This window comes from Suricata suricatta, chromosome 3, assembly GCF_006229205.1.
Source record: "Suricata suricatta isolate VVHF042 chromosome 3, meerkat_22Aug2017_6uvM2_HiC, whole genome shotgun sequence".
Lineage (NCBI taxonomy): Eukaryota > Metazoa > Chordata > Mammalia > Carnivora > Herpestidae > Suricata > Suricata suricatta.
This window is the reverse complement of record NC_043702.1, coordinates 25920881-25939264: the sequence shown is the minus strand read 5'-3', so window position 1 is coordinate 25939264 and position 18384 is coordinate 25920881. Positions and strand designations below refer to the sequence as shown.

Here is an 18384-nt window from a genome sequence, read left to right as displayed (position 1 = left end):
TATTTTATTCTTAGTCAGCACCCAAGAAACACTTTATTGTGCACCAGTGTAAAGAATCTACAGATATTGTGGAAAGAAAATGCTATAAAACACATCAAGTCTCTGCCCTTAACTAAAATGAAACCAAAGACTTAGGTAGAGCAACGGTTATCTAAATGATTCCTTACATATTTTCCTGTTTTCTTGATCATGTTCCCGATGACTTTGCGATAGAAGAAGCAGAACGAGTTGAAAAGGGATAGACAAAGCATAGAGAATGGGAGAGGAAAAAGACATACACACAACAAGAATGTGGTAGTTTAAGAAAAAAGTTAGTGTTCTTAGGGATGTGGTAATTCCTCTCACAGATACTTACAATGGCTACTTCTGCAAAGAGCATGCTCTTGCAATCCATTTGAAAAATAAGTTATATTTGGACAATATCTGAAAAACTGATGTTTCCCAAAATGTTAAATAAAGCATTCTTATTTCTTTAATTATATGTTTGCCATTAGAAGCAAAAGGGAGGAAAGCCACAGACCTGTGGAAAATGATAGTATAAATATAATGCAATTTCAGACACAGATATATAGATAGAATTCTTCCCACATGAACCAACTTTCTAGCCAACTTGATGGTACTATTGAGAAAGAATGTCCATATATAGACATGGGTCATGTCTAATATTTCCTTTTAATTCAAAAAACAATATGTCTTTTGTTTAGTCTTTTGTAGCTTAGAAATCTGATAGGATGAAACAAAAAAGTATTCCCACTTTCCATTCTAGTTCCCCACTCTTTGCACAAGGGGCTTGATATCCATAATTTATATTCTGTAGTTCCAATCAATAGGAGGATTTAGGATTTTAGTGCACATTTAGGCGTATTATTGGATTTATTCTAAATATTCAAAGTGTGTGTTGTTCTGGCAAACTGTTTTACTTAAACCGTGTACAAATAAATACTTGTATCACCAATAAATTCTCTCTTCTTATCTCTGATGTACCCTGGGTAGAAGGACTAGAGAAAGAGAAATGGTAGGGACTCAGAAATTTTATATACATTTCCTGCTGGCTGTTACCCCAGGGTATAATATCTCCTCTAAAAAGCAGAGAAAATAAGTATGGATTTCATAGATTTTTGGAATATGGATTTTAGCTATTCACAAAAATCATTGTTTTATTATGTACATTTTCAGGAAGCAGTCCGCGTATGATGTTGTATTTATTAAGCTATCACAGTAGACGTTTTATGATTTGACCTGGAAGTATTCAATGCTGATAGAAAATGCTATAAGAGCTTGTAGAACTTAAACCTTTTCAGAATAATCTGGCACTGATGTTAAGGTTAAAGACTGCCTAATTCAAATAGTGCTAGCTCTCCAGTTCTACAAAGTTGCCAAGTATGGAAGGAATGAGAAAGGTTTAGAATATTGAGAAAATAGTCTTGAAAGCTAGAAAAGCAATGAACAAAATAACTCGTTTTAACAGTTTTCAAAGAGAAATCAGAATTTTAGAACTAAAGTCATGCAACATAGCATTTGATTTTGTAGCCTTTGACTTTGTGCCATTATTTATTCTTCCATTAAATTCTAATGGTCCCATTTGTAGAGATGTTCAATCAAATAAAGACTCATTCCTGGCTTCCAGGAAGATCAGCCAAGAAATTCATAACTTCTGTGGATGATTCTGCTTGACAGACTGTTAAATGAAACTTTTATTGAGTGAGAATTCCTCAACACCAAATCTTACCCTTTTATTTCCTGACTTACCATTTTCTCCTACAAATGTGGATCCTTACAGGCTGGTTGTATGTGTGAAAGAAAGCAGTTTGTATCAATTTTTAGGTGATTGGAAAGTTAAAGATAAACATGCAAGTTATAACTCAGGATTTACAAGTATGTACAATAGTTGCAAGAAGACATTCTATCAAAATAAATAACAAACACATAGATAACTATTTGTAAAATTTTAAAGAGTGAGATGCACTTAAAATGGCTACAAATGTGTCATAGATGAAAACCCTGAAATGTGTATATTTAAATAGCTAACCAAGACACAAAAATAAAATCATTGCACCACGTGTTTTGTAAATTGATTTCTGAAACTAGTGATTTCCACTGATTTTGCCAACTGTTTCAACTCAGACTTCAGATTTTTAGATCATTCATACTTTTTATATGAGTTTTAGTGTTTTAATTTCAGTCATCTATTCATGCATACAATATGCATACAAGTTAGAAATAATCAATGAATATTTATTCTGGGCCAATTATGTACCAGGCCTAAGAACCTGGGGATACTAATGAACAAAAGAGGTAAAGGGTTTTGCTTTTCTGGGGCCCACAGATGAATAAGGAGAATAAGCATAGTGGTGCCTGGGTGACTGAGTTGGTTAAGCATCCAACGTCAGCTCAGGTCATGATCTCATGGTTCACGAGTTCAATCCCCGCATTGGGCTCTGTGCTGGCAGCTCAGAGCCTGGAGCCTGCTTTAGATTCTGTGTCTCCCTCTTTCTCTCTGCCCCTCCCCCACTCATACTCTGTCTCTCTTTCAAAAATAAGTAAAACATTAAAAAAATTTAAAAAAAGAATAAGCATAAAACACATGTAAGTTATAGAGTACATTAGAAAATGAGAAGTGTTCTGCCAAATAAGATAAAGGAGATTAGGACTGGGAATTGCAGGTTGCATTAAGCCTCACTGAGAAGACAATATTTGAGGAAAGGCTTGATGGAGGGAATGGAATCATTTGGAAGAAAAGCATCCCACACCTTAACTGTAGATAAATTTAAGTTAATTTAAACAAGGCATGCATTGGCAGGTATATGATACTAATGTGATGTTTTCTGATGTAACCTTTAAGATTAACCATGGTATTTGATTATTTCTAACTTGCTATAATAAAATGAAAATTGTAATTTTTATAATTTAATTTTTTTCGTAATTGACTACATAAGACAGGTATTTAACCATTATAATCTGTACTTCTAAGACATATGTTAGCTTCAACAAGAGGTTTAAAAACATATACAATAAACCCAAATTGTCAAACAATGAAGTTCTTCAAAAACACGTGAGCATATGTCCTACGCATGTCACTCTGCCAAGATTAGACCAGAGAGATAGTACATAAAGTTACAGTGCCTTCCTTAACTACAGGAATGCTTGTGTTCACACAGATGCATTGTTTATATGTGAACTGATGGAAACTGAAATAATTATGAAAGTAAAAACTTTTATTTCTAAGACTATGTCTTCTAGGCACACTTGGAGTAATACAACCTCTTAAAGTACCTTACCTGGAAAAATGAAAAATTATTGTTTCTGTGTTCAATTTATCTCCTCTCGTCTGATGACACCTTAGAATTGTTCAGTTGGATTACAAACTAATTAACTCAAAAGTCCAGAGATTGAATTTCTGCTTCACCACTTACCAGCTGTGTGCTTGGCATATAACTAAACCTAATTGGGACTCTTTCCTCAACTGTAAAGTGGAGATTCATAACTCTCAGAGTTGTTAAATCACAATGTGTTCAAAGAGGTTGGCACATTATAGCTACTTACTCATAATACAATTGTGTCTTATGCTTTTTTAATTGGTCAATAGTAGAATAAATAAATAAACAACATAAAACTAGTCCAAGGCCACAATAATATCAGTCATTAGACTACCATAGTGATTTTGTTTTATTTTATTTTATTTTGGTATTGGGGTGATTCTGAGAAAGCAAAGCACTTCGTGGCACTGTGTCCTGGAGCTGTTCTAGAAGCTTTTATAAAAGGGGGCCGAACATTAAATAGACCAAAAAGAAATGTAAGATTTGGGTTGGAAGCAAAGAAGTAGATGATTTTGAAGAAAACTGGCGATTATGCTGGGTGTCAATGGTTACGGGATTTGCGTGAGAGGGACCTGCCTGTCCGCGCTTTGTCCTCCCAGTGTAGTTAGTATGTACCGTTATAGACGTGCACTTCACATGTTACTAAATTTCTGAGATACACATTTTACTATACAGTTTCTTTTAGTTCACAGTTTACTTCACTGTTTCCTATTTATTTATTAAAAGCCCATGTGAAATGTTCTGGGAGATGATTTATTTAACAAACATATAATCCTCCTAGGGCCTTCATTTATGAGGCCATGGTTACATACCTGCGTATGTATGTTCATACCAGAACCCTTTTGCATAATGTTCACTCTGGGTCCTAAAACGTGCTATCAACAAGGAGTTTCTAAACTATTGGTATCATAGTATTTTATTGTTGTTGTTCTTGTTATTATTATTACTGAGGTATAATATACCTTCATAAAGCACATACATCATGATTGTACAACCCCCCTCAACATGTGACAGCCATCCACATCGAGTCATTGTACTTCTTCTTAGTCAGTACTACCCTTTATCCGAATCCCCATAGAGGTAAACACTATTCTGACTTCTATTTCTGAACATGAGTTTTGTCTATTCTTGAACTGCATATAAATGGAACAATACAGTATGTACTCTTTTGTATGTATATCTTTTACTTCTCATTATGCCTATGAGATTCATCTGTGTACTTGCATGTAAGAATTACTATTCTTTTTTATTCTTTATTCTTTCAGTGTGCTAATCCATTGTATGAATATAGCGTTACACCTTCTACTATTGTTGAGCATTTCTGAGTGGTTTCCAATTTCATGATATTATGAATTAAAGCTACTAAGAATATTTTCAAAAATGTATTTAGGTAGACATGTGTACTCAGTTCTCTGGAGTATATACCTAGAAATGGAATTGCTGCCTGATGAGGTAGACATACATTTTACTTAACTCAATATTGCCAAAGAGGTTTGAAAAGTGTCCATACTAACTTGTTGTCCCACCAACAGTGTGTGAGAATTTCAGGTGTTCTGCCATTATAGTTTTCTTTTCAGTATCTGGAGAGTGTTTTATTCTCAACATAGTTCTTCAAGTGTAATGAGATTATAACTTGATGAATTGAACTAGCAATTATTTTTCAGAATTGCAGTTCACATAACACTGTTTTGAAAAAAGAAGTTGAGTTCCGTTTACTTTGATGAAAGTATGTGATCAGAATAGAACTTGGGTTACTGTCATTTCCTAAGCCTCAGCGGTGATGGCATACACAACCTAAATATGGCCTTTAAGCTAGCTATTTCACTAAATTGCAGTCAGACTGTATTTTGAGTGCTGACAATTGGAAAAACTTCTCTTTCCTTCTTTCTCTATTTACATCATCTTTTTTTGGCTTCACCTTGATGAGCAAAATATAAGTGCTAATGGAATAAAGAAAAACAAGAGTGTATCATTTTTAAAACTTGCCTGTGAAAAATTTCCAGGGAGATATGAATATTTCTGAGGTTAAAAATGGTGCATAACTCAAAAATAATTTGAAATGTATTTTATGTTTATATTTGGTTAAGAATATAACTGAATTTTAGAAAGAAAATCACCACACTAAGTTTTAAACTGAAATTGTGAAGCCAAACTGGATCCTGATGACTCAGAGGATTAAAGCATGGTATAGGGGCAAATGGAAAGTAGTCCAATGATCTTGCCTCACTCCTCATCCTGCTTGCGTAGAATACATTGATCCTTCACAGTACAGATCAAGTCTAGTCAGAATCACAGTGAAGATGGCAAAGATTACCACGGATGGCCTATATGTCAGTATGTTCTTTGCTTCTTAAACACATACTCCATTTCTGATTCTTTATCTAAATTCAGTGAAAAGACTAAGTATCTTGGCTTAAAAGTTTTTATTTTTTTTATTTTAAATTTTCTTTTTATTTGAGAGAGAGGGAGATAGAATGTCTTAAGAAGGCTCCATGCTCAGTACAAAGCCAGATACGAGGCTAAAGCCCACAATCCTGGGATCATGACCTTAGCTGAAATCAGGAGTTGGATGCCCAACCAACTGAGCCACCAGATGCTCCTAAAATTTTTTCTACTGGGCTGTATGTGAAGAGATAGTTAATATAAATATAAAATAAGGTGAATATTATAGAAGCTGAGGCCTGGACAGTATCAGTCTATTTTCAATTTTTGGAAAAGTAAAAATCCTGCTCAGCAGCATAGATAGAATACCTAGTGAAAGTCAATGAGAGATGAACCACACAACAAGCTGAAGAATGTAGTTCATCCTCTTTAATCATAACAAGAAGAATTTAGGGCAAGAGTTAAGTGATTTAAAGATTTTATTGCAGGGGAAGGGATTTTTTTTTTCTAGAATAAGTTTATCCATTATCTGCTCTCAAAATCTCAAGATATTGGTTATTTATTTTTTATAAAGGATAATTCGGCTTTGCTTATGCTAATAATTTTTGTAGTTTGCTATGAAAAATAAAAGAACATCATGTGAGTAATTTACATAAATTTGTCCTGTGGGTACTTAGGGATTGTCTTTTACCTCCCAACTGGTTGTTATTCATCCCATAAATCAGGAATCCCCTAGAGCATGTCTTGCACTGATGATGTTACATTGAATATGTTTGTCCAGGCACTTTAGAGAAATGAAATCTAGAGACTTACTGTAGAATTTGCCAAACCAAGAAACATTTCTAGAAGATTTTCAGATCCTTACATGAATCAGAGAGCCTCACGGCCTTAAAAGAAATCGATAGTATTAGGGTCTATACTTCTCATAATTTGTAATATTCTGGAAAATGTTACAGATTGAAATTGAAACTTGTCATATTTTATTTAGTGGCTTTTGAAGACTTGCCTCTGCCTAGAGACTGGGACATTTTGTACAGTTCTCTCTACTCAATTCTGCTTCCTTTTTATGATTTCTCCAGGTATTATTGAACAATATGAAAGTGCTCTTTTATAGGTTAAGAAGGTAATGGGATTTCACATTTCATATAATTCATACTGATACACTAATTGGGACACTTTTCTTTCTTTTTTTTGGTCTGTTTGACCACCATGTACTTCTTTTTTTTACATTAACACATGTTTTTTAAATCTTTACAAACAACTGAAGCATCAATTAACCATAACTACTGAGGGTTCATGAGCAGTTTGTTTATCTCTGATTAGCATCAGCTCAATCTGCTGACGAAACACCCACGTTTTCTAAACTTCCTTTGAAGGAGTACACCCTGGAAGTAGTATTTGCCCAAGTTTTCCAGGCATTCAAGTCACCATGAGCACACAGCTTCAGGCCCATCCCATGGAAATTTTGAATCCATAGGTCTGTCTTATGGCAGGGAGGGTGCTGGGCCATGGAATCTGACCACAGTATACTTTTGTGTGGACAAAATTTGTTCAAAGAAAAGATCCCACCTGTGGTAAATAAGGCAAGCAGTGTGCAGTGAGTTTGGATGTTATAATAATTTGTAAGATACTCTGATATTTGCTTATATTTAGAAGGAAAAATATAAGAGTATAACATAAAAGTGTAATTATTATTTCTATTAAGTTTTTAAGTGCCAAGTATAGTAATTACAGTCAGTTTCTAAAAAGCTACTTCAAGGGTGCTTGACTGGCTCAGTCGGTAGAGTATATGATTCTTGATCTGGGGGTTGTGGGTCTGATCCCCACATTGGATGTAGAGATTACTTAAAATCTTAATTTTTTTAAGTTAAAAATATTAAAAGGCACTTCTAAACATTTTAGCCATAAGGCAGTATTGATTTAATAACTATTCTAATTTTATTTAAATGATCTGAAGATTAAATGTTAGCATATTTAACGTCAATAGAGGTATTATTTATCAAACATTTAAGAGCTGATAATCCTGTGCTAGGAACATTGGAGAATTTAAAGAAAGCAGGAGGCAAGTCCCTATGTTAAATAAATGTATATCCTTTAATGGAAATAACAAAAAGTATTGATTCCATGGGAAGAAGTGATTTATAATACAAAATAAAATGCAATATTCAGAAGGGAGATTGAATATATAAAGCAAGGAAATCAATATATAACACAAAGAATTTTCTTGTGCTTAAGTGCTTCAATTCATTCACTAATGTGATTTTCATATTTACTCATTAAAATCAAAATTTTTTTTAATGCTACTGCATTCCCAGCCACTGTTTTGGGTGCTTTGGATACACCAACATCCCAAACATGTAAAGATGACTTCCCTCCCAGAACTAGCAAAATGAGGCAGGTAATGAAAATAATACACAGAATAAATACAAATTAATTGTGTGACAGAAAGTGGTAAGCACTGTGGGAAAAGGGGAGCATGGGGAGGAGGAAGGCTGCGGGAAAGACAGGATTGCAGTTTTCATTATAGTGGTCAGGAAAGCCGTGGCTGGGCAGATGGTCTGTGACCAACGGCTTCAAGGAGATAAGGAAGAAATACCTCTGCTATTCACTCCTAAAGAACTTCAAGAGTGACATAAAAATATACAGAGCAGCATATCTAGGGAGTAAAATGAAGGGTCTTCCAGAAGAGCCATAGGGCTAAGCCAACTGAATTTGGGGATGTAGTTAAATCAGATTCTTTTTTTTTTTTTTTAATTTTTTGAGAGAGAGGGAGAGAGAGAGACTGTGAAAGCAGGGGAGGGTCAGAGAGAGAGGGAGACAGAATCCAAAGCCTCTGAGCTAGCACAGAGCCTGACGTGGGACTCGAACCCATGAATCATGAGATCATGACCTGAGCCGAAGTCCGATGCTTAGCTGACTGAGCCACCCAGGCGCCCCAATCAGATTCTTGAAGATCAGGATCTGAGATGATGTGACTATAACAGAGGGGCAGAGACAGTGTGTCATCAAAGTGAGAAAATGAAACGTGAGCTTAGATTCCTGCTTATTTTTATGTCATCTCCACTATAGTTGAAGTTCCTAAGAAGGACGTGTTGTTTTGCTCCCATACCTAAAACCTATCAATGGTACTAAGCCAAGGTCTAGAATATTGTCAAAGAGAGAAAAGGGAAGGAAAGCACTACAGTTCAGGCTCATATGCACAAACATAAAAAACTTAAAAAATCATGAAATGCTTTCAATTATCTGCTATCTTTTATTCTTTGAATATAATTAAAGAGAATAATTATAAATATAGTGCTTATTATGCAATGGACATGCTAAACTAATAGCTTCTTCCATCCACTAACAAATGAAAAGAAAAAAAGAAAAAGAATGTACCAACTCATTCTCAATGACAAAGCAAATATTCTCAAGTAAATGACTCCTGAAGAGTGCTAAATATTTTTGAAGTTGTCCTATTTTTTAGACTGACCAGGGCCATTATGTGTACTTTATGAGATTCTGAGAAAATATTTTTGTTTGAAGAAATGACAGTCTTATGCATTATTTTTTTGTCCTCAGAAGCTAACAATATGTTATCAATAGTTAATAGATTAAAATGGTTCTTTAAAAAAAATAACTTTAGTGTCCAAATCACTAAAGAAAAATAGACAACTAGCAGAAAGATCATGTTTAAGGAACACTTTTTGGAGGAGAAGGATTCTAACCACTATGTAAGATTAACTGAAATCTGAACTCTCTCGTTTCACTATGGTAATCATATTTTTTAATCTTACTTTTTTATGTTGTAGCTGACATAATGGGGGCAGAGGACAGTAGTAATGGCAGCAACTGTATTTTAGACATCAGAAAAATCATTCTGATCTTGCCTATGGCTGAGTTACTATAAAAGCAACGATTCAAAAAAACTGAATACTGAAAGAATATTTCATGAAGGAAACAAACACAGTGAAACGTTAAGGTCAAAATCCTAATCACAGTTTTTGCTGACTCAGAAAGATTTTAACAAATATTGCGCCCTCCAGTGGTGGTTTTTGAGTGAATGATCTCTTATTTATTTATTTATCTCTTTATAAACCTGGACTCCCAACAGTTTCATTATTTTGGGTAACCTTATAACCTCATGAAACAACACAAATGGGGGAACCTTGTGAAAACAGCTGAGTTTGCCCGATTTCATGCTTGCAGAAAGAACCATGCCTGCTGGGGATGATAGAGTGCCTAGTATATGACGATTAAGTTCAGGCTCAACAAGATCAGTTCACAAAAGGGTAATCATGCTGGATTTGTCTGATTGTCGGGCTGGAAATGAAAGAGAAGCAATGACATAATTGCCCCAGATTCTTCAGACCCCCAATACAGTACAGCACAGATATCAAGCCAGACTCCTCTCAGAATTATTGGAACATATTTTAAAGAGGAAGATCACTGCTTTAGCAAGTAAAGGAAAGCTTACAAAATCAAAGACAAAGGATGTTTCTGGAATCAGTTTTGCTTGCACACAGAATGGGACACAGGGTAGCGAGAAAATGACTTGGCCAAAGAATTAAAGCAGGGCACATGAGGTAGGAAATGGGGATAGTGTTTCTGCTGGGTGGCCAACCTGCTTATTGACGCTGGTCAGGCTCCCTGGGCCTCTGCTTTCTCACCTAAGAGACAAAGGGTGTGGACTAGGTTGAGTGATGTCCCAGAATCGGGAATCTGGACAGAGGCAAGGAGAAGTAGGAACCATCTCATACAAAAGAACCGTAATTTGAATATTTATGAAAGCCAAATTAGCTAGTGATGGAGAAATGGAGAAAGGTGGCTAATGGAAAATGTAAATTCATCTGAATGCGTTCAAAATAGAATGTAAAATTGATAGAGACAGTTCTTTCCAGAAGTCAAAGAATGAAGTGTATCACTCTGCCTCTAAATTTCCTCCACTGGAGTTTCCTCTTTTCTCTATCATCACCTTGTGTTTCTCAGTGCTTTGTGTTTCCCGTAACCATGGTGATGCTCCCTTCCAGCAACCTTATTCACAGCCGGCCCTTTTGGTATACATCGAATTTTGCTCCATTCACTGATGCAGGAGCTAACAATGCTGTAAAAATTAATTTATTTATTAACATTTTTCCCAGTCCTTTTGTCCAGGCAATAAATTCAGAGAATTATTCCACATTTAACCTCCCTACATAAAGGGCACTGTAAAACAGGGATATTCAACTGTTCATTTCAGTTGCTAACATAAAGGGGCTACTGATTATGCCAGAGATTCAGTTCCCGGCTGTGGCCCTTGGGGACTGTAAAGTCCCAGTACTCAAGCTCCTTGCCACTTCCTTTTGCTTCTGTATGTAAACGGAATAAAATCACACCCGTCAACCCTGGTTTTCTAATCCTCTTTGTTTTTTTGCTGTATTCTCTCTTGTAAGAAAAATTGCCAAGTGTGTAATTATGACAGTTAAAAGGGGATTGAATTTTCCCTTAAAAAATACAAATACATATATGCATTTTTCTTTTGGGCACAGTTATTTTGGAATATGAGTAAGCAATATGTGATACTGAGTTTTAAGAATATTGCAATTAGCAGCCAGTGACAAGACATCAAACAACCTCTGATGTCATTAATGCAGATAATAAAAATTCCCATAAACTACCATTTAGTCATGTCCAATTTGTGAAGCCAGATTTATTTGTAATCCTATATGCCGGGAAACTGCCTCTCTATTTAAGCAGTGTGCGTGTGTGTGTGTGTGTGTGTGTGTGTGTGTGTGTGTGTCTGGCATTAACACAAAGGAGACCAGATGATGACATTCATAGGTTTATAGACTCGACTCCTGGGGACACACTTGGATGGAGGCAATTAAAATGCCTGTCAGGCATTTGATACCAGAAGCCCCTATGGTGAACCGCTAAATCATAAGCCAGGGCTGCATCTTATTGTCAGTGAATGATGGCGGAGCTGGGTGGCTTGTCATCATTCTCGAAAATTCTGAGGCTAGTGAGCTCGCTCTCCCTCTCCCACTCGCCTTATTTTCCTTTTCGCCACTGCGGGGACTTTTTCTAATTTGCAGCTTCCCTTTCCCCGACACACACAGACAGGAGCTGGTGGCTTGCAGACTGCGTCTGTCTGGAGCTGCTAGAGCCAGCCCGTGGAGATAATGCTCCGGGAGAAGGACTCTGCAGCAGTGCTCACAGGCTAGACTTGGGCGGTATCGCTGCTGTTCACTGGTAATGGTTTGGGGCTTTTTAATTGAATTTTATTTTGTTTCATTTTTAATCCATTTTTCAAAGGATCTGCTTGGTGTGATCTCAAAATAAAATGCTTTAAAATTCCTTACTGAGCTTCATAAAAATTCAAGTGCTGCATTTTTTGTACTACAGATCTCAAGACATAGATTTGTTATCCGGATTATAAAGAATGCATTTGCTTACTGGTGAGTTATAATTTTCAATATTTAGTTAACAAATCTGTATATATTTTTTCTTTTGTTTTGTTTCAGTAGATTCTTCAGCTTGTTGTCTCTAACCGAAGAAACATTGATTGGAAACTACTCATTCAGAAAATTAAAAGGTACCACATGTTTTGTTTGGATGTTTAAATGAGGAAAAATCGGGGAGGATTTAGAATGCTTTTATTTAAATTAATCTGTCTGTGGTTGATCTTTTATCCTTAAGCCTACGTTGATCATTGTCTATCGCATGTATGATTTCCCAGGCAGAGAATGCCGTTATCCAAGGGTGTTTTGATTCTAAGACGTCTAAGGAATTATATATTTTGCCTGTGTTGCAAATTGTTAACAAATATCAATATGTCTGGCTTCTTTTCAGATTTTTATTATGATAGCCGCTTAAAAAATATCCAGAATTCTCTATCTGAATGAAAATTCAGTCATTTGAATTTAACAGAAATATACTAAAGAATGATTTTATCTGAGGGAATCCTGCTAATAAGTGATATTTTTAAACTGGTAAATGAAACGCTGGCAAATTCTCAGGTAGAATGAGCACTAGAGGCAAGAGCTTAGGAATGACTCAGTATTGTTGGGTTTTGCGAATAAAATATTGTAACTTCTTCACTGATGCTTCAGTCTTTAGCACCATATTTAAAGGCTAAGGTTGTTGGTTATTAAAGGAACTGATCTTATATATGCTTTATTGGCATAAGAAAGCCTTCATCTTACCATGAAACCAAGTTGAATCCATTGATCCTGGGCCTTATGCCTTACATGAAAAATATTAATTTTTAAATTCAGCATCAGGATGTGTATTGATTGGAGATGGCAATTACAGGTATTACCTTTTGTTTAATTCTTTAAGATTACATCTTTGACTTCAACATATACTCATGTCAAGAAAAGCTATATTTGTAATTTGCCTTCAAAAAATGGAAGACATTTTCTGCCTTGCCGAGAAGATCAATAACCTCTCTTAAATCCTTCTTTGGCATTCACATAGTATTTCCTCTCGGATTATCGGTCCAAAATCTTTTATGCAGTGAAGTTAGTTTTTTTTTAAAAAAATGTACTTGGGAACTAGCTAATGTTCAACAACGGATCCTGAAGTGCTAGAGGTCTGTGAGTGTACATCCGTGAGTGTGAATATTTGTAGCAGTTAAAGGAGATGAATGCATTGTCCTTGTTTAATTTTCTCTGCAGTGTGTAATTATGAGGACCTTAATTTATTCATTCCACAAGCACTTACTAAGAGCCTTGGTAATGTGGGTAGTTATTTGTGGGAGAGAAGGGGCAGATGCCACTCTTACCACCCTTCCAGAGTGTAGGCAGTATCACATAATATTTTTGCACAAGAGAATGAATTCATTAAAATAAATCTGTGTGTTCTAAAAAAGGAAACTGCATTATTTCAGATAACAAAATCTAATAGACCAGTCTCAGAGAGAGAGGAAATATATTGCATTTTTTCCTTAGAAATTACTCAGTGGAATCAGTATGGAATCCCCAGACAGGACTTAACTATTCCTCCTGGATATTGTAAAATCCTTGGGACTGTTCTCTCATTTTAGGTTTCACTCAGAGTAGTGAATACATTTCATATTTGGTGCAAAAAATTCTATTTGGTATTTTCCCATCTAACAAAATCCATACAGTATATATTTCATGTGAGAATCTGTTTCCTAAGCCTCAGGCTCATTTGGCAACTAATCATATTAATTTTGAACATTGTGGTATTTACATGAATTGGTAAAGTATGATGTTAATTAACCACTAAAAAAATATATCCCATATATTGTTAATAAGAAATAATCGGCTCTGTTGTGATTTACCTGGGTATTGGAAGAGTGGCACTTTACTTCACCTAAGGCCTCTTGGTGCCTACATTTTCTAGAACCATTTTAAAATTTATCTAGGGGTATGTTGACAGATTGTGTGTAATAAACTAGGTTTTATGGAAATAGACTGTTAATGGAATCAAATTGGAATTGAATTTGACTTTGGACTCGAAGAGAGTCAGGGATCTGTATCACAGTTTTGCTAATCAAACTTGTCTTGACACTGGTTAATTATTTCACTGATTTTTTTTCAGTCATATCTACAGCACATAAAATAGTGCCTGGAGCATAGTAGGAGTTCAACAAATATTTATTTGATGGGTAAATGATTCATCAGCATTTTTCCTCTATTACTTTTTTGCTCTTGTTTTCCATGAGATTACACACTGTAAAAGAGACATTTAGTACTTCTTTTTTTTTCCAGCTACCCAAAATATTCATTATATTGTCTCTCATTAATAATAATAATTAGTTAAAAAATTAGTACCAGGTAGAAAATCAGGTGAACTATGTGTGGAAATTTTTCCAAGTTATATGGAAAAGAATTTTTCCAGTTTTAAGTTAAGATGGAAAGAATTTTTGAGATGTCCCTTTTCAGTTTCATCAGCAAGGGAAGGGTGCCAAACTGCAGCCTGAGTTTTGCTTTATGGATGCTTCCTAAATACTACTCCCAAGCTTGACATTGTTTATTGCTCTTCATGTCTTTAGCCAAGATTTTGCTGCAGCAGAGGGGAGGAGGCCTTCTCTTTCTCTCTCTCTTTTCCTCTGTAATACTAGAAATGATGTCATAGTCTTCTTAAATGCTTTGTTACTCATCGTGGACTAGTATGACATCATTTCCTAATGTATAAAGAAACTTCTAGAGTCATGATAGTTTTAGAGAATGCTACTTTTTCTTGTTGCCATTTAATTTTATTAATGAAATTATGGTATCTTGGTAACCATGTGCTAGATAATACCCTTAGCCCCTAATGTATGTTATCTTGTTTTAACTCTCTCCACAATCTGGGAGGTGGGTATGGTCTCCATTTTATGGGTGGATGAATGGAGATTCCAACTGGGCAATCAACACAAGTCTGGCCAAAGTCCTTCATATTAACCACAACATACTACCTTTTTTTCCTAGTAGATTTTTTGGCTCATAGCCATTTCTTTAATATTTTTTTATGCACATGACATATACTGAAATAAGGTTAAAATGGTATATCTGTTGATTCCTGTTTTCAAATGCGTAAGGTAGGACTAAACGTATCTTCAAATAATCAAATCAAATCATAATCAAATTCTGATTATTTTATATTTTTAATATATATTTTATATTTAAACTGAAGAACTTTATTCTTTAAGGAGGAATGTCAGAGAGAAATTAGGAAGTCCTAAAATAAATTAATCCATAAAGCACTCCTGTGTCATTACCATGAAGACATATTACTGAATCTCATAGTCTATATAAATAAATTAGAGAATTCAAGTGATAAATAGCATAACTTGATGCCATGTTTTGTAAAGCTTTTTTTTAAACTGAAATGTGGCAGAAGTTTCAAATGACCAATGAGTAAATAAATAAACAAGCTGGGAACAGTATGCAGTGTGCATACGACACCGTGTGCAGACACCACAGCCAACATTAAATATAACTGAGCCAGAAAAATAACTTAGGGCACTAACACACAAATGTGTATTAAGATGCTCTACTTGAAAAGGCATATATAGAACAGAACACTTTTGGAACTCAGTGGGGTGCAGCAGAATAAAACAAAGAAGTAGCCTCAAGGCTCATTGGTAGCAAAAGAAGTATTCTACAGAGAGAGAATGCATGGAGGAGCTCCAGGAAGAACAAATAATATTTAGCAAAGAAACCAAAGAAAGTGAACAAGTGTGGAAAGTGTAGACTCATCTCATTTATATTTTAGAGCATAGGAAAGAAGGGGGTTCTTCAAAGGTAAGGATGGAATTAGTGTTCACTTGGGCCATCTGAAATGGCTAGTATACTACCCTTTTTGAACTACAAAATAAAAGTCCCTTCAGTTCAACCCAATCCATTGGAAAGGGGACGTTAAATGCCAACTTAAGGAGACTGTTCAGTATTTGTTGAGAAGCTACTTAGTGTATTTTGAATAGCAAGCCGCTATAACCTAAACTGGGTTTTCAGGTGACTTATCTTATAGCTCTATGTGAGATGGAGTTGTAGGTGAAAGTATGTTGAAAGAGGCATCACTTTGGAAGCTGTAATAAGATAATCCAGGAAATAATAAAGGCTCAAAGAGGGTCACTGTCAACACAGTGGGCATAAAAAAAGAGATCATGAAAATGAAAGATGTTTCTGAGCTCAAACTCGTAAGCAGAATATAGCAACTGCTTGATTGGTAAGAAGAATGAAAAGCAGAAGGACCCAGTGCTGCCTCTAATATTGGAATTTGATAATTGGAAAAAAGGAGGGAAGAAAAGTAATGAAAAGCTGCTTAAGGAAAGAGCTGTCTTTCATTTCTATTGCATCCTAGTCTCTAGCAGACTGCATAGTATGTAGTGTACAGCCAGTAAATGTTGACTGAATGAGAGAGGGGATAAAACGTTAAGGAGAAGTTGAGGCCACAATGGGCTGGATATGTAGGCAGACTGGGCTGGTAGTTTGCAGATCACGTAGGGCCAACACTTAGAACAGAAACTGGGGAGACAGGACATGGGTGACATTATCAGGACAGGAGAGAGAGGACATTCTTGACACCACCGACATTTAGGAGGTACACTAAGGAACAGGAATTGACAAGTTAAAGGAAGAAAAATTGTTTAAAAAAAATAAAGAGGATAGGTCAAGTAATAGAAAACAAAGCTAACACTCAAATTCTGCAAAAAAAAATCTGAAGAATGACAATAGGCAAAAGACTGTTGCATATATTAACTATTTCAGTAATGTTTTTTGCCTTAAAACAATAAACCCACATTTTATAAAACTTTTAAATTTGGAAGAGTGTAAAGGAAGGAAATAGCCATCCATAATTACACAATCCAGACTATGACTGACACTGTTTAGCTTTCTTCTTTCATATATTGCATTTAAATTTATTAAACTGGGATCAGAACAATACTACTTGAATTCTGCCTTTTATTTTTAAACTCAGAGTACTTAAGCATCTCTTACAACATTTTGCCACCTGTGTGATATTCTGCCATGAAGACATTGGGCATGTTTATTCCCCCATTTTCCCCAATCTTTCACTATCATCCTGCTGCTGCAATGTAATAGATTGTATTTTACTCTAACATGATATTTCCCCTTATTTCCAAAGGATACTTCCTAACAACAACACTATATTTTGTGTTGTCAAATTTCTGGTCAAATATAATTCAAGGGTTCAAACTTAGGCTCACTTTTGCTCCAACAGCGGGAATCTAGGATGATGTTAGCACCTGCCATGTGCCAGCCTCTGTGACAGGCACTTATCACCGTAGTGACAACTGTAGATTCTGTTCTGTCCATGTAAATGGAGGAACGGAGACTGCAGCAGTTGCCCAAGTGTCAGGACTCGTAAATCTGGGTGTGACTCCAGACCAGTCAAATTGTAGGGACTGAAGCAAGTTCTTGAGAAGTGAATGAGTACATAAGGATATGAAAGTAATAGGAAAACACATTGAAGAGGTCCAGGACTCAGGCAAGAGAAGAGAAAGTATATAAGGCAAGAAGGACAGTGACTGCAGTGTGACTTCTCTCTTAGTAATCTGGGAAGTCCAAAGCCAAAGGGAGGACACATAGAGAGAGAGGGACGGTATGTGTAAGCATAAGAAGGACGAAGTTACAGCAAAGGTCTCGAGAGAAAGGACATAAAGAGCACAGGCAAGGATTTAGGCTTGGTAAAAGAAATTCATCTTCCCTAATAAAAGCAAGAGAAAAAAGAGTGAGACTTTTCTAGTGGTCAAGAATAGATATGGGGGGGCCCTACTTATAACCTGGACTTCATCTCAGACTAGAGGAAAATGCACTTTTACTCATTCAGTGAATATTTATTGAACACCAGAACCATGCTCTTTTCCTGCCCTGATGGAACTTTATTTCTAGAGGGGAGAAATAATCAGTGGATGTGCCAATAAAATTAAAAGATTATTCAGGCAGCTGTGCAGAGAATGGACGATAAGGTGGTAAGAGTAGACATGGGGAGATCAGCTCTTCAAACTTTAAAGCAGAGAGGACCCCGTTAAAATGCAGATTCGGAATCATTAGGTCTGAGGGAGACCTGCGAGCCTACGTTTTCACAAGCTCTTGGGTAGCGCTGATGCTGCTGGACTGTGTACCGTGCATTGTTTGGCAAGAGGTTAGGAGGCAAATGTCCAGGCAAGGAAAATTATACATAATTGGAGCAGTTGTTATGAACAAGTCAAATGTGAGCCCTTTTTGTGTGGCAGCAATGCATACTTTCC

General features: G+C 35.8%; 1 protein-coding gene across 14 annotated transcripts in view; it reads left to right on the top strand.

Annotated features, from left to right (window-relative positions):
• MAP2 (microtubule associated protein 2) overlaps nucleotides 1-18384 on the top strand; it is a 274592-nt gene that overhangs the window by 126089 nt on the left and 130119 nt on the right. For 11 of the 14 annotated variants that reach the window (XM_029933945.1, XM_029933944.1, XM_029933938.1 and 8 more), the window contains exon 3: nucleotides 12185-12252. The gene's annotated coding sequence lies outside the window, so the exon portion shown is untranslated. Of the gene's footprint in view, nucleotides 1-11496; nucleotides 11910-12181; nucleotides 12253-18384 lie in introns of those variants that run through there. The other 3 variants (XM_029933942.1, XM_029933940.1, XM_029933939.1) reach the window with 2 other exon arrangements.